The 15,502-nt window shown below is 36.4% G+C and overlaps 1 long non-coding RNA gene and 1 pseudogene across 2 annotated transcripts in view; one reads left to right on the plus strand and one right to left on the minus strand.

Moving 5' to 3' along the window:
- Positions 1-774: 774 nt before the first annotated feature.
- Positions 775-3,678, plus strand: LOC130457281 (olfactory receptor 2T27-like; annotated as a pseudogene).
- A 10,425-nt stretch (positions 3,679-14,103) lies between these two features.
- LOC107651392 (uncharacterized) overlaps positions 14,104-15,502 on the minus strand; it is a 39,555-nt gene continuing 38,156 nt past the window's right edge. For both annotated transcript variants that reach the window (XR_001628160.2, XR_008916471.1), the window contains one exon: positions 14,104-14,448. This is a non-coding gene — a long non-coding RNA (uncharacterized LOC107651392). The remainder of the gene's footprint in view (positions 14,449-15,502) is intronic.

A 15,502-nucleotide genomic window follows, 5' to 3' on the forward strand; every position in this document is an offset into this window, starting at 1 on the left:
GCTGTCTTCCCAGGGGAGCCCAAGGTCTGCCCTTCTCTTCCTGCCAGCATTTCAGGTGTTACTGCTCTCAAGTGTAAGTCTTTGGTGGTCTTAGTTAACTCCCAAGACCTGTGGGTGTCCCTTGCTCACTTCAGGAATCCCTTCGTGCACTCATTGATTATAGCTCACTAGTTCTGGGTGCCCACGATATGAGTTACCCTTGCCCGCCTGCCAGCATTTCAGGTGTTACTGCTCTCAGGTATAGGTCTTTGGTGGTCTTAGTTAACTCCCAAAACCTGGGGCTGCCCATTGTTCAGTCCTGGGGTGCCCCTCCCTCACTTGTTGATTCTGGCCAGTGCTGACTTTAACTCTGGCTCCTGATGTGTGGTGGGTGGGGGAAGGGGGGGTATCAGCTTTTCATTCCCTTATATTGTGGAAATGCCAGAATCCCACCTACCTTCAGTGATACGCCTTAGTGTGGGGTCCCTCCAATCTTATGAGGATGTTTTTTTTGGGGGGGGTCTTTTGAGGTCATTTGTGTCATTTGGTCTGAGGAGAGGAAGCGAGCCATGTCTACTCTGCAGCCATGCTTACCTGGAAGCCTTGGAACTAATTCTTAGTATTGATTCTAACTTGGAAAGTAAGAGGTGTGTTTTTTTTTTATATCAGCCATTTGAGAAACCTATGCCATCTTCTGATTCCACCAAAGAGCAAGTTGAACACAAGCTCTTCATGTAATGAAGAGGTTGATGACAAACAGATTGCATATCAAACAACATTAGTCTATATGCCATCTTCAGCATGCTTAACATATTTATTAATTCAACAAATATTTGTAATATGTGAGGTGAGATAGTATAGTTAGGACTGCTACAAATATATGTGCTCATACTTTAGCTCATTTCTCTTCTTTTGATAATCTACATAAAGCATCCAATTCTTGCATAATTATTTAATTTCATTAATTAGCCAGCTAGAGATATAACATGTTTGGCCACCTGATTACTCCAAGCTTAGTCTACTAAATCAGAAACTGATTCAAAATGTGGTCAGTGAAGTACAGTGGCTTTTCCATAATAGCTGCAGTATGTAAGCTACTCTTCCTTTCACCTTATTCGCTTTGAGGTCTATACAGATCTGCAAATATGACCTGGAATATGTTCAGAAATGATCCAAAAAATGAAAAGAATTCTCATCGTCTCTTCAAGCCCCCACTTCCTGCTTTTGAGGTCTTTCTCTTATCATTCAATGCCAACTTCATTCATAGGACTTCATGGTTCTATTTTTAAAATTTTACTTTTTAATGGTCATGTGGGTTATTGAAACATAGAAAGTTAACCAAAATAATGGTGGAAATAACACAAAATATAAAGGATTTTCAGCCAGTCATCTACAATGAAACTTATGTGCAAGATCAATTTCCCTTTCTTCCCACAGTTCTCCAGAAGCAATTTCAGCTCTTACTGGAACAGTGAGTAGTTTGAACTAATTGAAAGACAAAGAAAGTGAAGTATAGTAACAAGTGATTAGTCTAAAAAGGTAAGACAATGCCAGAATGTGGAGACCCTTGAATGTGTTGCCCTTTTCTAAGACTGGGAAAGAAAAATTGGGAGGTTAAATCAACAGATCAATAACCTTTAATCAGAATTCATATTCTTGGTTTCCTTCTGCCTTCCTTTCCTTCAGTCTGATCAGGCAGATACATGGAAAAAAGGAATGAGGCATTAAGCACTGATTTCATTCTCCTTGAACTTTTTCTGGATATGAAACATATCAGCTTTCTTGTTTTGATTATCCTCTTGATATACATCATATCCCTCACTGCAAACACTGGCCTGATTTTCCTGGATCCGCAACTCCACATTCCCATGTACTTCCTGCTCAGTCAGCTTGCAATAATGAAAGTGACTTTAATCTCTAGCACCGTTCCAAAGATGGTTGATGACTTTTTCTCAAGAAAGACAAAGATCTCACATGTTACTTGTGTTACCCAGATCTTTTTCTTCCTAACCTTAGGAATCGCTGAAAGTATCCTCTTTACTCTCATGGCCTATGACCACTATGTGGCCATCTGTAAACCTTTGAAATATCCTGTCTTCATGAGCCACAGAACCTGCATAAAAATGACATGTGTCTCCTGACTTGGAGGTGCCTTCATATCCCTTGTCCACACAGCCTATGTCATGCATTTTCCCATCTGTGGTTCCAGGAAAATTCCCGATTTCCTCTGTGAGGTCATGGCCATTCTGAAAATCACCTGTGAGGACACTAGAGCCTATGAGAAGGCAGTGGTAGTAACAAGCATTGTGGTGCTCCTCATCTCATTGTCACTCATCCTCTCTTCTTATATCCTCATTTTCCTCAATGTCCTCTACATGAATTCCCTGAAGGGGAGAAATAAAGCCCTGACCACTTGTTCCTCTCATTTGACTATAGTGAGCCTCTACTATGGTCTAGCCAGTATAGTCTACATGAGACCAAGTTACTATCACAGGCCCAAAATAGACCAGATACTCTTTGTGCTTGGGGTTATCCTCACTCCTATGATGAACCATTTACAGTCTGAGAAATAAGGAAGTTGTGGGAGCACTGAAGAAAATTCTGGAAAAGTGACTGACTACTACTTAGAATTAGAATAGATATGGAAGCTACTCATTAAATCAAGGGTTAATCTACATACCAGGAACTCAGAGGATAGAGAATTTAAGGGGAAATTTGAATTTATCAAGTTTTTAAGATGGAAAGCTGAGCCTGAGAAGCTAGATATGAAATATCATAGCATACTGAAGAGTGTGAATTTGGAGTTAAAAAAAAAAGCTGGATTTAGCTTATGCCTCAGATACTAACTAGCTAACTATAGTCAAGTTGCTTAATTAACTCTCTCACGTTCAGATTCCTCATCTATAAAATGGGGATAATAATAGCATTAAATGATAAGGGATAGAGAAAAATGCATGGATTGCCTTTAAGAGGAAAGGAGGAGAATTTAGACAAATCCTGGGAAAAGATTCTGAAAGGAGAGGAGGATCTTGGGAGTGTACTAGGTTTAACAGTCTCTCCTGATCTGGATTTCCTCTGAGCTGGTAAGGAGGATCTTTGCTCTGGCATCCTTGGGAAAAGACTAATCTTGTGGAAAGATTAGGAAATTTCTTGTTGGAGAATTGCCTTGGAGGAGACCTGACTTTCCCTGAAGCACAAAGATCAACCTGTCAGAAACAACTTAGTTGAGGTAATCCTAAGGGTTTTGTCACCTGGGACTTTGGATTTACCTAGGAAGCCAACCCAGGCTTTGGGTAAGGACTCAGTACATCTGTGAGTCCTGCATCCTCAGCCTTTTAAAGACAATCTGTTGTATATAGGTAGTCAGATAGCTTTCTGGGGTCTAGATAAGATCAGGGAGTAAATAAGAGCTTGAGAAGACATGGATGGGGGTAAAAAGGTGGGAGGAGCTAGAACTGTGTAGATTTAGGAACTTACCTACCATTTTCTAACCTCAATAAACTTGGTTTTTATATACTATCAATGGGTTGCACTTTACTGGCCCAGGGAGGTTCCTAGTTGGGGTTTTTCTATCACCAACCCATCTAGGTCCTTTCCATTAAACTATCTCCTTTTGGAGGTAGTTTTCTTTTTCAATAGCATTACTTCTCATAACTATCGTGATGCTCAAATGAGAATGTATGTAAAGAGAGTGGCAAACTAGAGAGTCATTATTTTTCAGTTTTTCATCAATAAAATGGGAATCATGACTTTTATATAATGTCTACTTCAGAGTTCTTTTGAGATTGACTTGAAATAACGTATATAAAGTACTTTGCAAACTTTGAAGTGCTATGTAATAGCCAACTATTATTATTTTGCACAAGGTCATATAGACATTAAATAGTAGAGTCAGAACTGAGTCCCAATTCCTCTAACTCTAAGACCAGTGTCCTTTGGCTAGTTCTTGCACTCAAAATTGCTATGTTATGGGAAAGGCACTGAATCTCTCTAGTTTTCAGATTTACTATTTATAGGTGATAAAAATCAAACTTATCTCCTCTGTCTCCTAGAGATGTTAGGTTCACCACCTTCCACTGTGAATTTCCAGGGATTATATGTTTTTATGAGTCAGTATTTCATGTTGAACTATTGAGCAGCATATTGAAATGGTTTCCCTTAGAAAGTGCATGCACTCTGATTCAAAGCTCACAAGTCATTCGGGGCTCAACTATATGTACAGTTTTAGAAGAAAGAGCCAACGTGGTATTAATACAGATTTCTATGACCCCTATAAAGCAAAACAATGGGCTAGTATGGACCACTTGAGATCATGTTATTCTCTGAATTGCCTAATGAGGAATGAGGGTCAGGGACTCAGGAAGGTTAACTCTAATTGTGCTATTGTGACTAAGTGACTGAGGAGGAGAGCTCGTGCCATCTTTGGGGACAGTTAAGCCTTAGCATTATTACATACTAGAGGCTGGAGAAAGATAGAAAGAGAGATAGAAAGAGAAATAGAAGGCAGGGAGGGAAGCAGGGAGTGAAGGGGGAAAAGAGAGAGAGAGGATTTGTTAAGCATTTATTATTAGCCAAATATTGTACAGACAAGACAGTTTGTACTCTCCATCTAAATTGGGGGAGATACCTAGAGGCAGGAAGCCATATGGTTGATAAGGAGGAGGAGAAGTTCAGTGAGTGATTTGAATCAAGGTGCAAGTGAGGGGAAACATGTCTGGGGCCTTTCTTGAAAGGGTAGTACCAGTGAGGAAGTCACCAGTTAGGAAAATGAGGCCTTGGATAGATGTTTGTTCAAGGTGGGATATAGCTGGTGAAGCATAGAAGAAGAAATGTGGAGAGTGAATCAAGATATGATGGAGGTGACATAAATGAGGAGGTTGATATGTATGGTTTCTCAGGACTCTTCTAACATAAATTTTATGATTTATGTAATTTAATGGTTGTTTATGAAGACAGACAAGAAAGAAAGAAGGGCTATTTTTCAGTCATATTTTATATTTTCCCAATTATACATAGAAGCAATTTTTGACAATCATTTTCTCACATTTTGAATTTTAAATTAATTCCTTCCTCCCTTCTCTTCCACGCTCTGTGAGAGAGTAAAAAAAATTAGGTAGGTTATACATGTGCTGTCATGTAGCAGATATTTCCATATTTGTCTTGCTGTAGAAGACACATATCACTAAAAAAACTCATGAAGAAAATAAGTGAAAATTGTATGTTTCTACCTACATTCAAATTTTTTGGAGTTGTTTTTGGATCATTGTATTGCTGATAATAGCTAAATCATTCACTCTTGATCATCCTACAAATAAATATTGCTATTCTTCTGGTTCTTCTCACTTCACTGCATTACTGAAGATAAGTCTCTATTTTTAAAAAAATTTTTATTAATTATTTTTAATTTATATAATTATATATAATTAATTTTAAAAAATAATTAATTTTAATAAAAAATTAAAATTTTAAAAATCATCCTATTCATCATTTCTAATTAGCACAGTTATATTCCATTATAATTCATAAACCACAACTCATTCAGTCATTCCCAAAATGATGTACTTCCCCTCAAATCTTTGCCACTACAAAAAAAGTTGCTAAAAATATTTTTATACTAATAGGTCCTTCCCCTCCCACCCACCCCTCTTTTATCTCTTTGAGATACAGACCTACTACTGGTTTTGCACAAATTTCTAGAACATTGGGCATAGTTCAAAATAGCTCTGTAGATCTTTTGGATCAGTTCATAAGCCCACCAACCATGTGTTAGTGTCCCAGTTTTTCTACATCCCTTCCAATATTTGTCATTTTCCTTTTCTGTCATGTTAGCCAATCTCATAGCTGTGAGATGATACCTCGTATTGAGTTATTTTGATTTGTATTTCTCTAATTAAAAATTAATAGGAATTGAGAACCCAGGCCTAGAAGCAGTGGTCCTGGGCTCAAATTTGACCTCAGACATTTCCTAGATGTGTGACCTTAGATAAATCACTGAACCCTCATTGTCTAGCCCTTACCACTCTTCTGCCTTAGAACAGTATTGATTCTAAAACAGAAAGTAAGAGGTTTTTAAAAAAGTGATTTGTAGCATTTTTTTCATATCAGTATTGAAAGCATTGATTTCTTCATTTGAAAACTGCCTATTCAGATCCTTTGGCCAACTGGGGAATAATTTCTGTTCAGGCCTTTGTCAGCACACTTTCTATAAAAAAAAATTTTCCCCAGTTTCCTATATTCCTTCGAATAATGGTTTTACTGGTTTTGTTTGGGCAAAACCTTTTTAATTTAATATGATCAGAATTATCCATTTTATTTCTTATAATGATCTCTGTCTCATGATTGATCATAAATTCTTTGCTTATCCATAGATATGACAGGTAAACTATTCTATTTGCCCTCAATTTGCTTATTGTCTCACCCTTTATGTCTAAGTCATATATCCATTTTTACTTTATTTTGGTGTATGTCAGACACTGGTCTATACCTAATTTCTGTCACATTTTTTTTCAAGTTTTCCCAGCAGATTTTACCAAATAGTGAATTCTTTTCCATTGTAATGAAGAAGGTTTGTAGGTGGTAAAAGAAACAGGATCTAGTCGAGACAGCTGGTGTTTAGGTTGGCTCAGAGAGAGGAGAAGGGGTTTAGAGAGTTTCCTCCTTCAGCCTTCCCTCCTCAGCTATGGCTGCTCTCCCAGATTTGCTCTTGTCCCTCTCCTCCTCCTCCTCCTCCTCCACTACTAGAGAGTAAAATGTTTCTTCTTAGGAAGATGTCTCTCCTCTTGAAACTGTTCACTCACACGGTTCAAATTTAGGAAATGATAACCACTTTAATGTAAATTAATTCCATTAGGGTAATACCAAGGAATGGCTGGCAGGGAAAAGAATGGGAAAGGAAAATGGGAAAAAGGGGGTCCCTTCTCTAACTACACCTTTCCCTCCCTCCTTGAGTTTGGGGGAACTCAGGTTTTGGCAGCCTGAACCCCCTGAGAGATAGTCCGGTTGAATGACCCTGGGTTTGGCTCCTTGGGCACAGTTCAGACCCAGGATATGAGGAATTGAGGTAAAGTCTGACAGAGAGCTCAATGTCTTTTCTCAGGTTTCTCTTCGGTAGTCTTTTCAATTGGGAAATGTTGGGGGGAACAATTTCCAGTCACTAGCAGGAAAAAGGTGAGTAACTCTCAGGAGAAAGTCTTAACCAGCCCTCTCTCTTCAGCTTCTCAAAACTCAGAGACCAACTGCTCTTCAGAAAAAACCTTCTGGCTCCTCAAGATTTCAGCCTCCTGGGGTCCCTTCCCACCCCACCCCCCAAGGAGAAAGACTCAGCCTGACACTCCTCCTTTAGTGCCATCCTCTGTCACACAATAGGATCTTCAAGTTTATCAAGTCCCAGATTACTTTGGTTATTTGCTACTATGTATTGGGTAATTAATCTTCCCATTGGTCTCTGTTTCTTAGCCATTACTAAATTGTTTTGATGATTACCACTTTATTATATAATTTGAGATCTAGTGTTTCTAAGATACCTTCCTTCACATTTTTTTCATTAATTCCCTTGATATTCTTGATCTTTTATCCTTCCAGGTGAACTTTGTTATTTATTTCTAGCTCTGTGAAGTAAATTTTTTAGTAATTTGATTGATATGGCATGAATAAGTAAATTAATTTAGGTGAAATTTTCATTTTTTATCATATTGGCTCAGCCTACCCTGGAGCAATTAATAATTTTCTAATTGTTTAGATGTGACTTTATTTGCATGAGAAGTGTTTTGTTATTATCTTTCTAAGTTTGTCTTGGCAGGGAGACCTCTAGGTATTGTCTACAGTTGTTTTAAATGGAATTTCTCTATCTCTTCCTGCTGGACTTAGTTGGTAATATACAGAAATGCTGCTGATGATTTTTGTGGATTAATTTCATATCTTGCAACTTTGCTAAAATTTTTAACTATTTCAATGAGTTTTTTAGTTGATTTTCTAAATATATCATCATATCATCTGCAAAGAGTGATAGGTTTTTTTATACATTTCTAATTACTTCCATTTTTTTCTTCTCTTCTAGTAGAGTACTGAGTAATAGTGGTGATTATGGACATTCTTGCCTCCCTATTGATCTTATTGGGAAGATTTCTAGTTTATCCCCATTACAGATAAGGCTTGCTGATGGTTTTATGTTGAATCAATTTATTATTTTAAGGAAAGCTCCATTTATTCCTAAATTTGCTAGTGTTTTTAATAGGAACGGGTGTTATATTTTGTCAAAATCTTTTTCTACATCTTTGGGTTTTGTTATTTTTATGGTCAGTTATGCTGATAATTTCCCTAATAATATTGAATTAGCTATGTTTTCCTGGCATAAATCCCATCTGAATTATTGTGAATTATTCTTCTGCTATATTGTTATAATCTCCTTGCTAGTATTTTATGTAAAATTTTGCATTAAAATTCATTTAATGAAATTGGTCCATAGTTTTCTTTATCTGTTTATGTTCTTCCTGATTTGGGTACCAGCACCATATTTGTGTCATAAAAGAAATTTGGAAGGACTCCAGCTTTCCTATTTTTCCAAGTAGTTTATAAATTACTGGACTTAATTGCACTTTAATTTTTTTGATAGCATTCACTTGTGAATACATCTGGCCCTGGGGATTCTTTTTCTTAGGAAGTTCATTGATGGATTCTTCAATTTCTTTTTCTGAGATGGGTTGATTTAAGTATTCTATTTCCTCTTCTGTTAATATGGGAAATATATACATTTTTCTTTTTTAATTCTTACCTTCCATCTTGGAGTCAATACTGTGTATTGGCTCCAAGGCAGAAGAGTAGTAAGGGCTAGGCAACGGGGGTCAAGTGACTTGCCCAGGGTCACACAGCTAGGAAGTGGCTAAGGCCAGATTTGAACCTAGGACCTCCCGTCTCTAGGCCTGATTCTCAATCCACTGAGCTACCCAGCTGCCCCCAAATATATACATTTTGGGAACTATTTATCCATTTATTTGACAGGTTAATTGGCATGTAACTGGAAAAAATAGCTCTTAATAATTGCTTTAAATTTCCTTTTCATTGGTGATGAATTCTCCCTTTTCATTTTTGATACTGGTTATTTGGTTTATTCTTTTTAAAAATCAAATTGACCAATGGTTCAATTTATTTTGTTGGGTTTTTCATAAAATTATCTCTTTGTCTTACTTATTAGTTCAATGATTTTCTTTCTTTCAATTTTATTAACTTTGTCCTTGATTTTCAGGATTTTTAGTTTGGTATTTAATTGGTTTTTTAAAAATTTGTTCTTTTATTCTAGTTTTTTAAGTTATATGCCCAATTTCTCAATATTATTTATATATAGAGAGAGATGTAAAGTTTTCCCTCATTACTGCTTAGGCTGCACCCCATAAATTTTGATATTGTAAAAGTAAGATTCTGAGAGACCTTCTGGGTCTTTATTAGGAACAAAGAAATCTTTATCTGGCTTTATTGGGAACAAAGAAATCACTTGAAACTTCAGACTGCTTCCCTTTGGACTGACACATGGGTGAGTGAAAAATGCTGACTCCCTTTCCTTGGCTTTTCTGGAGGCACTAGCTTTCAGAGAGGCCCCTTGTCTTGGAAGGGCCTTGTTTAATTAACCTCAGTGCCACCCTTTGCTGGGGCCTCTGAAGCCCTGCCTGGTTCGGGCCAGGCTGGAATAGAAGTTCTCTCTTTCTCTCTCTCTCTCTCTCTCTGTCTCTCTCTCTCTCTCTCTCTCACTCACTCACTCATTTTCCTTACTTTCACTCTCTATTTGTAAATAAACTACCATAAAAGTCATTCTGACTTGAGTAATTCATTTGGAATTAAGTAATTAATTCCTGGTGACCACACTCTTAAATATTCACTCCAACCATAATTTTACCCCTTACAGGTATTATCCTGGGACTATATTCTTAATCTGGTTACATACACAGACTTCTACCTGGAACTAAATTCTTAATATAAATTGTAGTCATATATATTTTTTAATTCTAAAAATCACACTCCGAGCATTGATTAAGCTATTAATGATTGATTTTCTGGTTACAATATGTTATTTTGTTATTTTCTCTAATGAAATTATTTATTGTTTCTATGATTTGTTCTTTTATTATTTAGAATTAGATTATTTAGTTTGTAATTAATTTTAAATCTTTCCACAGCCCTTTATTGAGTATACTTTTTATTATATTATGGTCTAAAAAAGATGCATTTAATATTTCTCCTTTTCTGAATTTAGTTGAAAGGCTTCAATGCCTCAATACAAGGTCAATTTTTGTATAAGGGCATGTACCATTGAGAAAAGATATATTCCTTTCTATTGCTATTCAGTTTTCTCTAGAAATATATCATAAAAAAACCTTTTAAAAATTCTATTCACCTCTAACTTCTTATTTATTTTTTGTTAGGTTTATGTATTTCTGAGAAGGGAAAATTTAGATATCCTACTAGTATAGTTTTACTCTTTTTTTCTCCTGTAACTCATTTAACTTCTGTAGGAATATGGATGCTAGGTCACTTTATGTGTTTATGTTTAGTACTGATATTGTTTCATTATCTATTATCTTTTATCAAGATTCCTTATCTCTTAATTTGGTCTATTTTGACTTTTGCATGATTGTTACTCCTTTTTTTTTTTAACTTCAGCTGAAGCACAATAGATTCTTCTCTAATCCCTTATCTTTATTCTGTATGTGTCTCCTTGCTTTAAATAAGTTCCCTGTAGAAAACATATTGTGTGATGCAGGTTTTTAATTCACTCTGCTATCTGCTTCCATTTTATGGGTGAGTTCATTGCATTCATATTCACAGTTATAATTATTTATTCACTTCCTTTCCATTTATTCCCTATATAAGCCAATTCTCAGGATAATATGATTCAAGCATTCTTACCACCATCAACACTTATCTTCCTCTCCATTATATTAACTCTTTTCTGCCTCCTCATGTAATATAACCTACCCCTTCTATTTCTACTCCCCTATTCTTCCTAAGCATTATTCTTCTGGCCCTTAATTTTTAATTTTTTATACCATTCCATCATATTCAATTTATTACTGTGCTCTCATTCTATGCATTTTCCTTCTGGCTTCCCTAAAACTGATAATGTTCTAAAAATTATAAGTATCATTTTCTCATGTAGGAATGTAAATTAATCTCTTAAGTTTTCTTTTTCCTATTCACTTTTAATGCTTCTATATGTCATATTTTGACATCAAATTTTCTGTTCACCTTTCATATTTTCATTAAGAATGCAGGGAAGACCTCTATTTCATTTAAATATCCATTTTCTCCCCTAAAGAAATACATCCGAGTTCATCAATAGATGATTCTTAGTTGTAATCCTAGCTCATTTGCAATCCAGAATGCCATATTCCAAGCCCTTTAATTCTTTCATACAGAAGCTTCTAGGTCCTAAGTAATCTTGAGTGTGGCTCCACAATAACTAAATTTTTCTTTTCGACTGTTTACAGTATTTTCTCTTTGGCCTGGAGTTCTAGAATTTGGTTATACAATTCTGAGGAGTTTTTATTCTGAGATCTCTATCCAGGAGGTGATAGACTGATTCTTTTAATTTTTATTTTCCCCTCTTATTTGAGAATATCAGGGCAACTTTCCTTGATAATTTTTTGTAATATGATGTCCAGGTTCTCTTTTTGATCATGGCTTTCAGGCAGTCCAATAATTCTTAGATTATTTTCCTTGGATCTATTTTCCAGGATAGTTCTTTTTCCATGAGATATTTCACATTTTCTTGTTGTTGTTTTTTCATTCTTAAGATTTTATTTTATTGTCTTTTGGTGTCTCATGGCATCATTAGCTTCCACTTGCCCAATTCTAATTTTTAAGAAAATTTTCTTCATTGAGCTTTTGTATCTTCTTTTCCCTTTGGTCAATTCTACTTTTTAATAAGTAATTTTCTTCCTTGGATTTTTGTGTCTCCTTTTCCATTTGATCAACTCTACTTTAAAAAAAAAAACTTTCCCTTGGATTTTTGTACCTAACATTTGGCCCATTCTAGTTTTTAAAGAGTTGTTTCCTTCAGTGACTTTTTGTATATCTTTTTTTGGTATATTTTTTTGTTGATTCTTTTTTCATGATTCTCTTATATCCCTCTCACTTAATTACTCAATTTTTCTCCTATTTCTTATTTTTTAATGTATTTATTTAATAGAATTTAGTCCCAGGTGTCTCAGCCTCTCTCTCCCTTTCCTGTATCACAGGTATCTCCCAACCAAAAGATATTGTTAGTTGATATAATGTTCATAGTTCTACTAACCATTTTTCCACACCTACAGCATTTGCCATTTTGTCCTTTTATCATTTTAGCCAATCTGATATGTGTGAGATGATAACTCATAATTGTTTTGATTTGCATTTGTCTAATACAACCTCCCGGCCCGCGAGAGGTTGCAAGGAGAGAAGATAGAAACAGGATAGAAGTTTTAGATCCCGCGAAGGGCGTGAACGAGCCGACTTTAGAGATGTAAATAATTGAGTTAGTAATCAATTATTGATTTTCAGGAGCCACAGCCTGCTCCGACCACTGGTGGTTATTAATTCAGGCTATTCCCATCCAATGGTCTCAATTTAACACGGCACTGGTCAGAGGATAATGCTAGCTCAGAAGAAAAGGAGATCAGAAACTAAAGGCGGTAGATGATGCTAGATACTAGCATTAGAAAAGAGAGAGAAACAGGGAGGCCTGGCCGAAAGGCCAGTCCTCAGGGAGAAAGATAGAGAGGAGAGAGAAAGGGTAGAAGTTGCTCCATAGCAAACCTGTCGGTGTCCTCCCAGTGGGCAGGCTGGCTGTGTCACGTCCCATATATTCTCTTTGATATACAAATGAGCTCAATACATATTGATCAGTTACATGACACCTCAATACATATGGATGAGTTACCTGGTGTATTGCCATTGGATAATGCAACTTATGACAAGGTGGAGGTGGGGTTATTATCCTCGGGCGAGTGAGACAAAGGGAAGCAAGGTTTCGTGCCTAAACTTAATGGGAATAGAGCTCATTGCCATGTGCAGGATGGCCATGTGCTCACTCACAATCCTTGTCTCTCCATAATACCTATGGGCTGGACTGCTACATCTAATCAGTAGTAATTTAGAGCATTTTTTCATATACCTATATATGGCTTAGATTTCTTCATCCAAAAACTGCCTGTTTGTATCTTAAACTCAGCCTTTGGATTCTAGTCCCAGACACTACTCAGTGGTGTTTAGTGGTTCATATCTGGGGTGCATTTTGGCATTTTTAAGCTCTAATTTGGTGGTGCTATTATGCAGGTTATTAATATTATTCTTGCCAGAGCAGAAATGCATTTAAAAAACTTTGAGGTATTTGCAGCAAAAAAAAAAAGACAGAGATAAATCCGAATGCATTGTAGATATCTATTTATATTTAAAGTTTACTTTTCATAAATTTCAGCTGCAAGATTCTGGCATTTTGCATATGCTGTTCTTCATCAAAGCGAACTTCAAGGGATGATGATTCTGAAATTTTAGGCACAGTCTATTTGGTTGCTGTGTTGTTTCAAAAGGAGTGAATGACACTGAATCTGCAGTGTAGAATGCTATTTGAGATGTATAATATTCAATTCATTCATTTGATTATTTTGGTTTAGTTGCAGAGCAACTGTATATATCGTATAACCTAAATCAGCTCTTATTTTCAATGTCCTGAATGCCGTGATTTATAATTAGAGCATGTTTAAGAAGTTTACTCTTGTTAACCAGTCACTTGACTGGAAAAAAATAAAATGCTTTTAAATTAAAAGGAAAAATAAAAGGTGAACTAGAGAAAACTGTTTCTTTTCATGTACCTAAAAAGAGGAAATGCATTCAATTACATCTCTCTGTTCAGTACCTTTTCTGTATTCTCTATTTTTCCCCTGAAACTCCTGAAGATAAAATGTGAGGAGAGAGAAAGAAGTGGTGTAATGGATTAGAGTGCTGGATCCAGGCTCAGAAAGAAGTCAGACGCTTAGCTGTGTGACTATGGACAAGTCATTTAACCTCTATTTTCCTCCATTTCCTCAACTATAAAATGGAAATAATTATGGTAGTGTGGCAATAAAAATCTGCTTTGAAGAGAAACTGAGACACAAATTTCTGAGCATGATCAATTTATTAGCAAGGCTAGCAGTTGCCAATAAAGTGAGATCCCAAGCCCCTCAGTGGCCAAGGATGCATTAGAGTAGATAGACCTCAGCTTTATATGGTTGGTTATGGTGTTGGGCTTACATTAGGCATAACCATGCTAACTTGCTTGTGAAAGGGGATTTCCAAATTCCATAGTAAGGGGAAAACATGGAGTTCATTAACATCTTCTGGAAAACTCTGTGTTAGGCAACCCCTTACACCAAAGTGGTCTGGCAAAATATCTTATGATCACAATGACTCATCCTTCCTTCTCCCTTCTGAGGTAGGACAGATTGAGTCCAGACTGTAGCCCTAAGAAATGGGAAAGATAGATTCCTGTAAAGAAGTCAAATTTTCTTATATACTCTATTGTTAAGAAGTCAAATTGTCTTTTTAACTCAAAATAATTCCTAACTATACATTCCAGTGATTAGATACATTTCTCAATCAATAATTAATAATAGCACATAATAAAGTGGGCATAAATTTTCATTTTCACAGCACTTACATCCTGGCACATAGTAGATGCTATAGAAATGCTTAATTTTTTTTTGGACAATATCTGGTGCATAGTAGATACTTAATAAATGTTGATTGACTGAGTGCAGATTTCATTTTTTTCAGATTCTTCCCAGAATTTACATATCTCACAGTCATTGTTTCTGTCATCTTTTGTGTATTTAGAATCTGTTACCCTCAAAACTATGATTCCCAGCAAAACTATGATTCTCGGCACTCTACACTCTTCCTGTTGTTACATGCTGACACAGACAGGATATAAATTCTGGGGAGTTCCATATCTCCGTCTCTTTCCTTTCTGTCGTGGCTTTGGTGGAGTGGGGACTTTTTGAGCAGTTAGAAAAATTTAGTCATGTGGTTCTATTTTGTCAGATAATAAACTTTTAAAAAATATTATACTTGGAGTATTGGGTATTAATTTAAATCTTACATTTTATGGTGTTCAGAAGTGGGGTTCAGAACCCTTAATTCTCTCTGAGCAGATTAGTTTGAAAAGAAACCCATGTTTCTCCTGCCCCCCTTCCTCCAGGAAGTCTCTTTGGAGTTTTCCTGCTGTTGCAGCTGCTGCCTGTTGCTGCAGATCCTGCCTCCTGCTGTTCCTCCTGCTGCTGCTGTTTCTGCTCCTCCTACTGCTGTGGATTGCTTCAGACAAGCTGGGGATCCTTGGGGCCACTCTGCAAACAAGCTGGGAAAGTGTAAATCCCTCTTTCTTTTACATTGCCAACACTTGAGTGCTTGGTAATGACTTGCCTTAGAAGCCCAGGTGTGTTTCCCTTAGGCAGTAATTAGCCTCCTAAAGAGCTTTTACCTGAGAATACCCTCTTTACTCCCTGTCCACATGGCAGGG

Source organism: Monodelphis domestica, chromosome 2 (assembly GCF_027887165.1).
Source record: "Monodelphis domestica isolate mMonDom1 chromosome 2, mMonDom1.pri, whole genome shotgun sequence".
Lineage (NCBI taxonomy): Eukaryota > Metazoa > Chordata > Mammalia > Didelphimorphia > Didelphidae > Monodelphis > Monodelphis domestica.